The 11933-nt window shown below is 32.0% G+C and overlaps 1 pseudogene across 5 annotated transcripts in view; it reads right to left on the reverse strand.

Annotated features, from left to right (window-relative positions):
• Positions 1 to 1763: 1763 nt before the first annotated feature.
• Positions 1764 to 11933, reverse strand: part of LOC145254600 (histone-lysine N-methyltransferase SETMAR pseudogene) — a 10231-nt pseudogene continuing 61 nt past the window's right edge. The window contains exons 1-3 of one of the 5 annotated variants that reach the window (XR_013863777.1): positions 11710 to 11933; positions 8400 to 8429; positions 1764 to 2849 (exon numbers count right to left, since the gene is read on the reverse strand). The exon at positions 11710 to 11933 is cut by the window's right edge and continues 61 nt beyond it. The product of XR_013863777.1 is annotated as a histone-lysine N-methyltransferase SETMAR pseudogene, transcript variant X4 (transcript). Of the gene's footprint in view, positions 2850 to 8328; positions 8433 to 11709 lie in introns of all 5 variants that reach the window. The other 4 variants (XR_013863776.1, XR_013863775.1, XR_013863774.1 and 1 more) reach the window with 4 other exon arrangements.

The raw sequence follows: 11933 nt of genomic DNA on the forward strand, positions 1-11933 counted from the left end.
TTGTGTTTCTCCGATTTCTTTTTAAAAGAAGTTCTACGTTTGTTCAATTTTTTTTGGGGGGGGGGGAGAATTTAACATCGTTCTTTTTAATATTGAAAAGGATTATTACTTCGCTTATTCTTTACTATGCCCCCTCTTACACACACACACACACACACACACACACATACACACACACAAACCTACAAATACCCGGTAAATGCCGGGTACCTCCGCTAGTATTTAATATTATATAATACATTTTATATTGTGATGTATTATTATATTAATTTTATATTATATTTAATATTATATAATATATATTTATTATGATATATTATTATATTAATTTTATATCATGCTAGACTACTCGTGACCCGTTGGGTCAGTATGTTATATTAGCTATGGAATTCATGTATGAGCGTGACACTTGTGACGTAAAGAAAATGGTTATTTTTTTTTACATAGCAGAAACATTTCTATGAAAGTATAATAAAATTAAAAAAGAATATAGATAGATTTCTATGAGTCGTTCTGTTTATTATACTTGATTATTTTTTAAAAGTTCTTTGATATGACAGGGGCGCGTATGGAATGAATGTTTCTGTTTAGAGCACAGTTGAGCCATGATACTTGACTTTTGCATTTTAAACTTTAATTCATTCCTTTATATAAAATAAGTTTATAAAAATCAACAGTACCGGAAATTGTTGAAGCAGTTTACGACGTATAAATGATTTTATTTTTGATTTATTTTTGGAGTATTTCAATAAATTCAAAATGATTGAAATTTAAAGTGATGTGTGATTATTAAAAAAAAAAAGGGTTAAAATGCACTAGAGTACCAATTAAAACTTTTCTTTAAAAAGTTAATATTTAGGGTATTCGGCTCTGTTTTGAACGAATATCACATGTAAAAATATTGCTGACAAGTAGTTTTGATGACAAGTAATTTTCATGACATTAAGACCTTTTTTCACTACTGTTTTGAAAACAAACTTGGCGATCAGTTAAAATATTTGGGTATACATCGGATATTAAAAGTTGTAATATTATAAACTATTTGTCAGCAACCATTTTATATGTGGCATTCGTTCAAAACAGACCCGATTACCTCTAACAAGCAACGTTTTTTAAAGGCAAGTTTTAGCGATAATCTTTGTTTAGGACGTCAGCAGGCCAGAACGCCAGGACGCCAGATTTAAATCTGCTAATTTGGTTCGCCATAAAGAACGCCCAAAAGTACGCCAGTGTTCAAAATTTCATTCTGTGATAAAAACAAATTTCTACAGAAAAAAAAATCCTTTTTGTACATTTTTATCTAGGGAGTAAACATAAAATTACGTATGAAAAAACACGTTTATTATTTTTTTAAAAAACCTAACAACGGAGTCGACGTCAATGTTTTGCTTCTAAAACAAAAATAACTTTTTTTGATAAATCTCTGTGTGGCGTATCACTAAAATATGTTTCCTAAAGAATAAAAATTAAGAAAGTTTATGTTTACAAGAATATGTATACATTTATCTAGCTAATAAATATGAAATTACGTATGAAAAGCCACGTAAGGCGAACCAAAATGGCGGACTGAAATCTGGTATGCTTGCGTCCCCCAAAAGAATTATCCAGTTTTTAGATGGTAATCCAGTGCATTTTGACTAAATAAATCGTTTTTTTTTTGTTTTTGTTTTTGTTTTTTTCTGTTATTTAGGAGCATATAAGCGAGAAAAACGAACATATGAACAGGGAGACAAGAAGTTAACGAGTACCATATATATTAGGTTGGAGCAAAAATAATGCCATTTTTTGACGTTCAATTTTCATAATAAACTTTATTAACCGAAATTAAAAAAAACATTAGAATCGACACAGTTTTGCCAACGAGAAACAAGTTTCTTCATCACGTTAGCATAGAAATCCGGAGTTCTGGAAGCGATGAAGTCACTGAAGGCCGATTCGGTATCATCTCGGTTTTTTAAGCATTTTTCGCGCAGGAAGTTGTCAAGATGCTTGAAAAAGTGATAATTGGTGGGCGAGAGGTCCGGTGAATATGGCGGATGAGGCATAGTCTTGTAGCCTAATTCGTTCAGCTTCTGCAGGGTCAGTTGAGCAACATACGGGCGAGCGTTTTCTCGGAAGAGAAGTGGTACCTTCATATTGACTAATCTCGGCCACAAACGAAGGAGCTTCTGGTGCATTTCGTCAATTTGTCGGCAGTATTTCTCCGCCGTAATCATTTCGCCAGCATTCAAGAAGCTGTGATGGATGAGACCGACCACAGACCACCAAACAGTCACCATAACTTTGGGGGGTGCAATTTCGGCTTCATGAAGTGTTGTAGAGCTTCTTCGACATCCAACCATTGTGTGAACGTCGCCAGTTGTCGTAGAGGACACACTTCTCATCACACGTATTAATTCGCTCGAGAAATGGGTCGTTTTTTGTTGCACATAAGGAGCGTAGAAGACACCACAAAACGACGATTTTTTTAACTATCGTTCAATTCATGTGGCACCCATATATCCAACTTTTTGAACTTCGCTATTTGTTTTAAATGACAAACCACTGTTGAGTAGTCGACCTCGAGTTCAATAGCAATTTCTCGTGTGGTTTTGCGAGGATCGGCTTCAATTAAGGCTTTCAAATGTTCATCATCTCCAGTCAGTTGGCCGCGACTGTCTTCATCTTCGAGGCTTTCATCACCATGGCGAAATTTTTTGAACCACTGTTGTGCCATACGTTCGTTAGTGGTTCCTGGACCAAACGCATCATTGATACCACGAGCTGTCTCGGCAGCTTTTCAGCTTAGTTTGAACTGGAACAAAAAATCCTGCGGATTTATATTTTGTCCATCCATGCTATCGGAAAGCCTGAAAAAAATGAAGAGATTGAGAAAAATGCGCTTCAAAACGATATATAACATAGCTATATATATCAATGAATTAATTCAGAAATCATATATAAAAGTCACATATGTGAGAAAACGATATTGTTTTTGCACCTAATATATATATATATATAGTACTCGTTAACTTCTTGTCTCCCTATTATTTACTATATATATATATATATATATATATATATATATATATATATATAGAGAGAGAGAGAGAGAGAGAGAGAGAGAGAGAGAGAGAGAGAGAGATCACATAGAGCCCTCATGATTTGTTCGCCTAACAGATTAGACGCCGAACTCGATAAGATCAGGGAAATATTCATCAATAATGGTTATCCTGTTGACCTTATTGATGAGTGTATTTTCAAAAAGGTTGCGGATTTTAAATCCCCTTAAAAGTTTGGACCCTTGAAATGCCCGGCTTATTTAAAATTATCGTGGATTGGAGAAAAGAGTAATAGACTTTCCAAACAGATTCGCAGAAGTATTTACGACTGCTTTTATTCTGTGTCCTTGCGTTTGGTATATACTACGAGACCTGCTTTTCCGTCTTTTCGCAAGGATAGTTTGCCTTACATCCAAAATAGTGATATTGTATATCAAATTATATGCCAGTGCGATGCTGGTTATGCTGGGCGAACATCCTTGCACGTTTTGACTCGTATAAGCCAGCATGTTCCATCGAAGATCAGACAAGGGAGGATGGGGTCTGGTGGTCTCCCTCCTTCTGCAGCCTTGGACTCTGCTATTGACCAGCATTTGGTTGACAACCTGTGCTGTGCCGATAGATATAAAATAGAATGGTTCGAGGTGCTACATAGAGCAGACTCCAGAAACCATTTAAAGATTTTGGAGTCTGTCTCTATTGCGGTGCGTCAACCTTCTTTGTGCCGGCAAAAGGAAACATCCAACGCATTGTTTCTCTTTGGGGAATTTTTTCTTCCGTTTTTTCCCCCCTCGTTGTGCCAATATTTTAATTGTTTTTAAACGTTAATAAATTTATTTTAGTGTCCCCGTACTTTTGGCACATTCAATAAGTTCCCCATTGGAACTCTTTATTTTCGATATAATATTATTTTGTACGCTATCGATTTTCTCCTGATGAGATGATAGCCGAAAGAGCTCTCGAGTAACTTCCCCTTATTATTTTCAAATATATATATATATATATATATATATATATATATATATATATATATATATATAGAGAGAGAGAGAGAGAGAGAGAGAGAGAGAGAGCGAGAAAATAAAAAGGAAAAAACCGTATTATGTGTTCATACACGGTTAGGAAACGTTGATGAACACATAATACGGTTTGTTCCTTTTTATTTCTCTATTTTGTCGGAATACTATTTCCATTATTTTCATCATACACACACACACACATATATATATATATATATATATATATATATATGTTTACTATATATATGTTTACTATATATATGTATTTACTATATATATATATATATATATATATATATATATATATATATATATATATATATATATATATATATATATATATATACAGTGATGATCATATTTATTGGCACGGTAAAATAAAAGCTAAATTTTGTCTAATAAATTCTAAAAAAGGGATTAAATTAAAGAAAATAACAAAGTATATTATGTATTTTTAACTGGCCTTTCCGATGCAGCAATCGGATTTTAGAAAAAATAAATAACAAAGGAACAACAAACATAATTGCAAAAAACCCTTGTTCAAAATTATTGGCACGATTTATTTAATAATCAATTGTATAGCCTTTGGCCTTGATTACCTTCCTCAGTCGCTTTTCATAGTTTACAACCAAGTTGTTGCACTCTTCAGTAGTAATTTTAGCCCACTCTTCCTGACAATAATCCTCCAATTGAATAAGATTCTTAGGCTTCCTTTGCATTACCCTCAATTTTAATGTTCTCCATAAATTTTCAATTGGATTAAGGTCTGGGCTTTGTGATGGCCACTCCAAAACATTAATATGATTGTCCTCAAGCCATTTCTTAGTCAGTTTAGCCGAATGCTTTGGGTCATTATCTTGCATGAACCACCAACGACGACCAAGTGAGAGCTCTTTAGCAGAGTCTTTCAGGTTTTCATCCAATATTTTAACATAATCTTCCTTTTTTATGCTACCTGTGACCTTAACAAGTCGCCCTGGTCCAGAGGCAGCAAAGGATCCCCAAAACATCAAACTGCCTCCACCGTGCTTCACTGTGGGTATGGTGTTCTTCGCCAGATTTTCTGTAAATATAAGACACTTTATTATGGCCAAATAACTCTATTTTCGTTTCGTCAGTCCATAGAACACGTTTCCAGAATGCAACATCTTTATCAATATGACGTTTTGCAAAGGCTAGCCTTGCTTTCAGGTGCATAGGCTTCATTCAATAAGGGAGTCTTTCTCGGACGACATGCTTTTAAACCAGCTCTCTTCAAAACTCTACCAACTGTATGTCGAGATACATTCACTCCAGAGGTGCTCTGTTCATCAACAATCTCCCCAACAGAGATCCTTGGGTTTTGTTTTACTTGTCGAACAATTTTCCGTTCATCTCTTGGGGAAAGAATCCTTTTTCTCCCTCTACCCTCTAAACTCATAACGTGGCCTTGCGATTTGAACTTGTTTATTATGGCTCTAACAGTGGATTTGGGAAGGTTTAGCTTCTTTGAAATCTTATCATAGCCCTCCCCATTGGTATGGCATGCTACAACAAGCTTCCTGGCGTCTTCGCTGTGTTCCTTAGTTTTAACCATGGCGATTGAAAATTATAATTTAGTCACTTATAATAGTTTAAATAAATCGCTATCTAAAAATTATCTGAAAAAAATTATTCACTGAATTAGCGTTAAACAAGCATAATATGGCTATAAAAAGGTTCAGAAAGCACGTAAACCGGAAATTGATTGATATTATACTGATACTAAAAGAAAAACAAAGCCGTGCCAATAATTTTGAACAAGGGCTTTTTGCAATTATGTTTGTTGTTCCTTTGTTATTTATTTTTTCTAAAATCCGATTGCTGCATCGGAAAGGCCAGTTAAAAATACATAATATACTTTGTTATTTTCTTTAATTTAATCCCTTTTTTAGAATTTATTAGACAAAATTTAGCTTTTATTTTACCGTGCCAATAAATATGATCATCACTGTGTATATATATATATATATATATATATATATATATATATATATATATATATATATATATATATATATATTATAATATATCTATCTATCTATCTATCTATCTATCTATATATATATATATATATATATATATATATATATATATATATATATATATATATATATATGGACAATAATCAAAGAACAAAATATCAAAACAGATCCTGGCTAACCGTTTTTCCTTAAATATTTCAACAAAATGAATAAGTTTACAGAAGAAAAAAAAATGTACATATTTATTTTAATGCATTTTTAAAAGTGTATATATAGACATCGAACAACCCAACCTTCCCATACACACATATGTTTGTCCTTCCCGACATGGGTAGGATTCAAAAACTGTCTTTTTCGCACGATCTATGACTTTTTCTTTTCTTACATTTTTATTTCAATTATCCTGAAGATGTCCTCTGAAATAAGGACGAAACGTTGATTTTTTAATAATTTCATTCGGTTTTTCTATTTTTTTCTCAAAACATATATATATATATATATATATATATATATATATATATATATATATATATATATATATATATATATATATATGTGTGTGTGTGTGTGTGTGTGTGTGTGTGTGTTTTATTTTTTTATTACCGTTTTATCTGTTTGGTTACATACGTTTCGGATGTTGGAACGTGTTTACGATCTAACAGCCTTGTAAGACCTTAGAGAAATGGTTGGTTAGTGTTAGGAAAAATTCTTTTTAGGAGGAATACGGAAAAAAACGGGTGGTTTTTTAGTATAAGATAATAGAGGGGGTAGTTTTGAAGTTTAAAATATATTAGGTTGTATTGTGTGTGTGGGGTGGTAGCAGATTCAGGAAGGCTTGGGTGGAGATATGTGGCTATAGGGAAGGGGGCAGAGAGTGGATGGTAAAGAGAAAAGAAAAAAGAGAGGGGTAATAAGAGGAAGGGGGAAGAGTTTCAATTCTTGGGTTTTAAAATTTTGACTACTTTTTTTTTTCCTGTTCGATAAGGTATATTAATTAGGTGAGGGAGAGAGAGAGAGGGAGAGAGAGAGATGGGAGGAAAGGAAGGGAGACGGCGAGGGAAGGGGAAGGGGGTTAGTACGGCTGTCATTTTTGTTAGTTACAGAGTTACGTGGTCGTTGTTCATTTCATAGTGGGTTGTTTTTAAGCAGTTAAGAGTTAATACAGACGTTGACGCACGCATAAGAGCGCATAATACATATACATACATATTACAGACCAATGTGTAGACACATCGGCATATATATATATACACATATATTTTTTTTTTTACACAGTGATCACCACTTATCAAGGCCCGGAAGCCACTCAGGGATAAGGGTTATTGCAAGTACATTACGTTAGTGTGGAGATTTGACGGAGTGTTTACTTAAGGGGGCGGTTCATTAGGAATTTTTTAACATTAGACTTGAAGACATCCAAGTTCTAGTCCGGAGGGAAGCAGGCAGACGGAACAGAGTTCCACAGGCGTGCAGTTCTAAGAAAGAAGCTTTGTTCATGGAATCCGCGTTTTGATTTAGGCACAGATATAGAGTGGGGAAAATTTTTCACAGTGGATTCAGCTAGACGGGTGTTTTTCGTGAAAGATTGGCGAGGGGGGACCAGGGATTGGAGTTCAGACGAGCACCTGCCATGAAAATAACGATAAAACAAGGATAGGCTCGCAACGTCTCTTCTGTGGGAGAGGGGTTGCAGGGTAGAGAAAAGGGCATCCCCCACTAAGCCACGAAGTCTATTTTGTACTCTGTCAAGGCATGATAGGCTGTTTTTGGCAGCTCCTGCCCAGATATGGCAACAGTATTCCATCCTTGGACGTACTTGGCTTTTATATAATATATATACATACATATACACACACATATATATATATATATATATATATATATATATATATATATATATATATATATATATATATATATATATATATATATATATATATATATATATATATAGGTGAGTTAAAGAAAGAGGATGGATTAAATTGTCTGTGGGGATAAAATAAAGCTCAACAAATTTTTGAGCTCATATATGAATCAGTAAGGAGAGAAAATGAATGTATAAAAGTTATACAGTAATATATACAGATTCATTTATTTATTTAATAAGGTTTATACATCAATTAGGGTTTGGGGGTAAAAAGAAACTGCAATTAACTATTAGGATGGTGCAAAAATAATGTTTGTTTTTTTACATGACGCTGAACGTTAAAAAAAGACATTCTTTTTTGCACCAACCTTCGTACGCAAAAGAGACACAGAAAATACCTGCACTATCTTTCAATGATAACATATTTCGAATTCCGGGAAAGTTCAAACGCGGAAGTATCAATACACACCTTGAAATTAACGGACACTCCAAATCGTTCCTGCTAAAAAAAAGAAAAGAAAAAAGAAATAGAGAGGTAGACGTCTTCCTTCTATTTCGTCTTAATTCGAATTCCCACGCCCACCCACCTCCCAAAAAAATTTGCAGACTCTGTACAACCAACATTAAAGCGCTTCTTTGAATCAATATAAAAACTATACCAGACAGGGTCTTCACAAATAAACCGATACAAAAAAAAAATTGTCACTAGCTTGGCATATAATAAAGACCTGTTTAAAAGGATTGACATTTACGCTCCCAGATCTGCATCCAACGGGATAATTTCCAATTTATTGAACTTTTATTTAATTTAATATCCTTCTATATAAACTCCTATATAAACTTCTACATAACCTTCTATATAAACTTCTATATAAACTTCTATATAAACTTCTACATAAACTTTTATATAAACTTCCATATAAACTTCTACATAAACTTCCATATAAACTTCTATACAAACTTCTACATAAACTTCTATATAAACTTCTACATAAATTTCTATATAAACTTCTATATAAAATTTTACATAAATTTCTATATAAAATTCTATATAAACTCCTACATAAACTTCCATATAAACTTAAACTTCTACATAAACTTCTACATAAACTTCTGCATAAACTTCCATATAAACTTAAACTTCTACATAAACTTCTATATAAACTTCTACATAAATTTCTATATAAACTTCTATATAAAATTCTACATAAATTTCTATATAAAATTTTATATAAACTCCTACATAAACTTCCATATAAACTTAAACTTCTACATAAACTTCTACATAAACTTCTGCATAAACTTCCATATAAACTTCTATATGAACTACATAAACTTCCATATAAACTTCTATATAAACTTCTACACAAACTTCTATATAAACTTCTACATAAACTTCCATATAAACTTCTATATAAACTTCTGCATAAACGTTTGCATACACTTCTACATAAATTTCTACATAAACTTCTATATAAACTCGTCCGTGGAAAACTCGTTCACGGAAAACTCGTCCATTTTTCCTAGTTAGCAAAACTGGTCAATTATTGAATAAATATCGATTGAAAACACATTTTATGACCGTTCTCGAATAATATATTGTTTGGAAAAGAGACTTTACCTCCATATTATTTTTTTTTAATATTTTTAATATTTTACCGTTGTTTCAAAAAGATAAAATCGATTCTAAAGTAACACTCGACACTACTTATTTCTAACTAAATAAACACTTTAAAATAAGTTAAACCACTAAAAACTTACAAAGCTAGGTAGAAAACGAACACTTGGAAAAATCGTTTTTCTTTCTTCCTTAAAACAAGATTAAACAAGTCAAAATATGTTTTTTTTTTAATATCATGGAGGTGTAGTCTCTTTAAAAAAAACAATATCTTCCTCAAAGACAGTCATAAAATGTGTTTTCAATCGATATTTATTCAATAATGTACCAGTTTTCTTACCATGCAAAAATTGGCGAGTTTTCCATGAACGAGTTTTTTCCGTGGACGATATATATATATATATATATATATATATATAATCTTTATTTGTTTTTACATAATCAGTAATATGTTGATACACAGCCATAAGCATGTTTCGGTCAGCTAGTTTCCCGTAAATAGGGATCTATTCAAACGATACAGCTTATACGAAAGCAAATATATATATATATATATATATATATATATATATATATATATATATATATATATATATACTGTTTTTAAATCCCCGAAACAGTGTTTCATGGTAAACAACTGATGAGCCCTTGAAAAATAGTTGATGCAGTGATTGCGGGTGATTAAATAACTTACTGACTGATGGTTTTCTAACGAATGATAAAAAATATATTTTTGTATAGTTTTAAAGGTTAAAAACTTCAAAGACTATATATATATATATATATATATATATATATATATATATATATATATATATATATATATATATATAGTAATTTATAAAATATATATGGCGATTAAGCTACACTGAATATTCTGCGTTTCATCCACTGTAGGATTCGTCAGGCTTATGCGCATAAGCCTGACGAATCCTACAGTGGATGAAACGCAGAATATTCAGTGTAGCTTAATCGCCATATATATTTTATAAATTACTAACTAGCGTATTGAGCACTTTTGAAGTAAATACTTAAAGTTTACGCATAAATCTATACTTTCGTATATTAAATTTGTGTGAGTAAATGAAGTAGTTATATATATATATATATATATATATATATATATATATATATATATATATATATATATATATATATATATATATATATATATATATATATACCAGGTTAAATAATATTCAGGAGATAAAACCCATGAATTAAAACGAGGATATTAAGAGTGTTCAAATCTATTATTTTTATTAATACTTGTCCGTATTAATAAAAATAATATATATATATATATATATATATATATATATATATATATATATATATATATATATATATATATATATATATGGGATATGTTATAAATTGAATTTTAAAAAGTTCTTAATGCTGCAATATTTTAAGTTATAAATTTATCATATTTTTATTAGAATATCTCGTCCTTTTATTTTTCCAATTATCTCCCTTTTATGCTTTCATTCTCTGTTTCACTTGTTACTTCTCTTTCTGCGACGGCAGTGAATTATTGGCAACAGTAGTCGCTGTAGCGACGTGGTTGCTATGGAAACCAGTCATAAAAAGCGTCGCTCATCTCCTTACATATTTTTTACGACTTTGAACACGAGAAAATTCATCCTAACTTTTCTTTTAATGAACGAAAATTGATAAAAAAAATTTTTTTAATCCCAATATATCCGAGAATGTGATCTGTAAACTGCAATGATTGTTTGAAATATTGCCGAAAAATGAATGAGCGTTGAAGTTTTTAAGCAGTTCTAAATGACTAAAACTGCCACTTAACCATTCAATCACGGTAGTGTTTGAATGATTTTTTTTTTTTAAGCTTCAACGGATATTTTTTGTTTTCGCGTTCTTCCATGGTCGCGATCGCTATACGCTATCTGAATTTTATTTTGCTAGAATTTTTTTAAGTTCGTTTTATTTTAAGCAAATATGTTTTCAATTAAATAAATGATCTCGTTAATAAGGAAGGCATTAATTGATGTGTAATTATCGAAGTTACATCGACACGAGAATTACACACGCACACCGACGCACAGAAAGACACGAGAAGTGATCACACAACTTTAATAATTTGAAGATTTGTGGATAAATTAAAATGGAAAATACGTGAGATATTTCAACTGACCTTGCGTGCACTTTGTGTGCGTGTGTGTCACCTTTGTAGTCGCGCGTGTCAGATGTGTCTATAAGTATGCCAGTTATGTGCGTGTGTGAGTTTGAATAATTGTCCTTTGAGTGCGTGTGTGTGTGTGTGTGCGTGTGTGTGTGTGTGTGCGAATGTATATTCGGCGTAGGTCTACAGCATGCTTGTGCGTGCGTGCGTGCGTGCGTGCGTGCTCTGCTCTGCTG

Source organism: Euprymna scolopes, chromosome 30 (assembly GCF_053919585.1).
Source record: "Euprymna scolopes isolate OS-2025 chromosome 30, ASM5391958v1, whole genome shotgun sequence".
NCBI lineage: Eukaryota > Metazoa > Mollusca > Cephalopoda > Sepiida > Sepiolidae > Euprymna > Euprymna scolopes.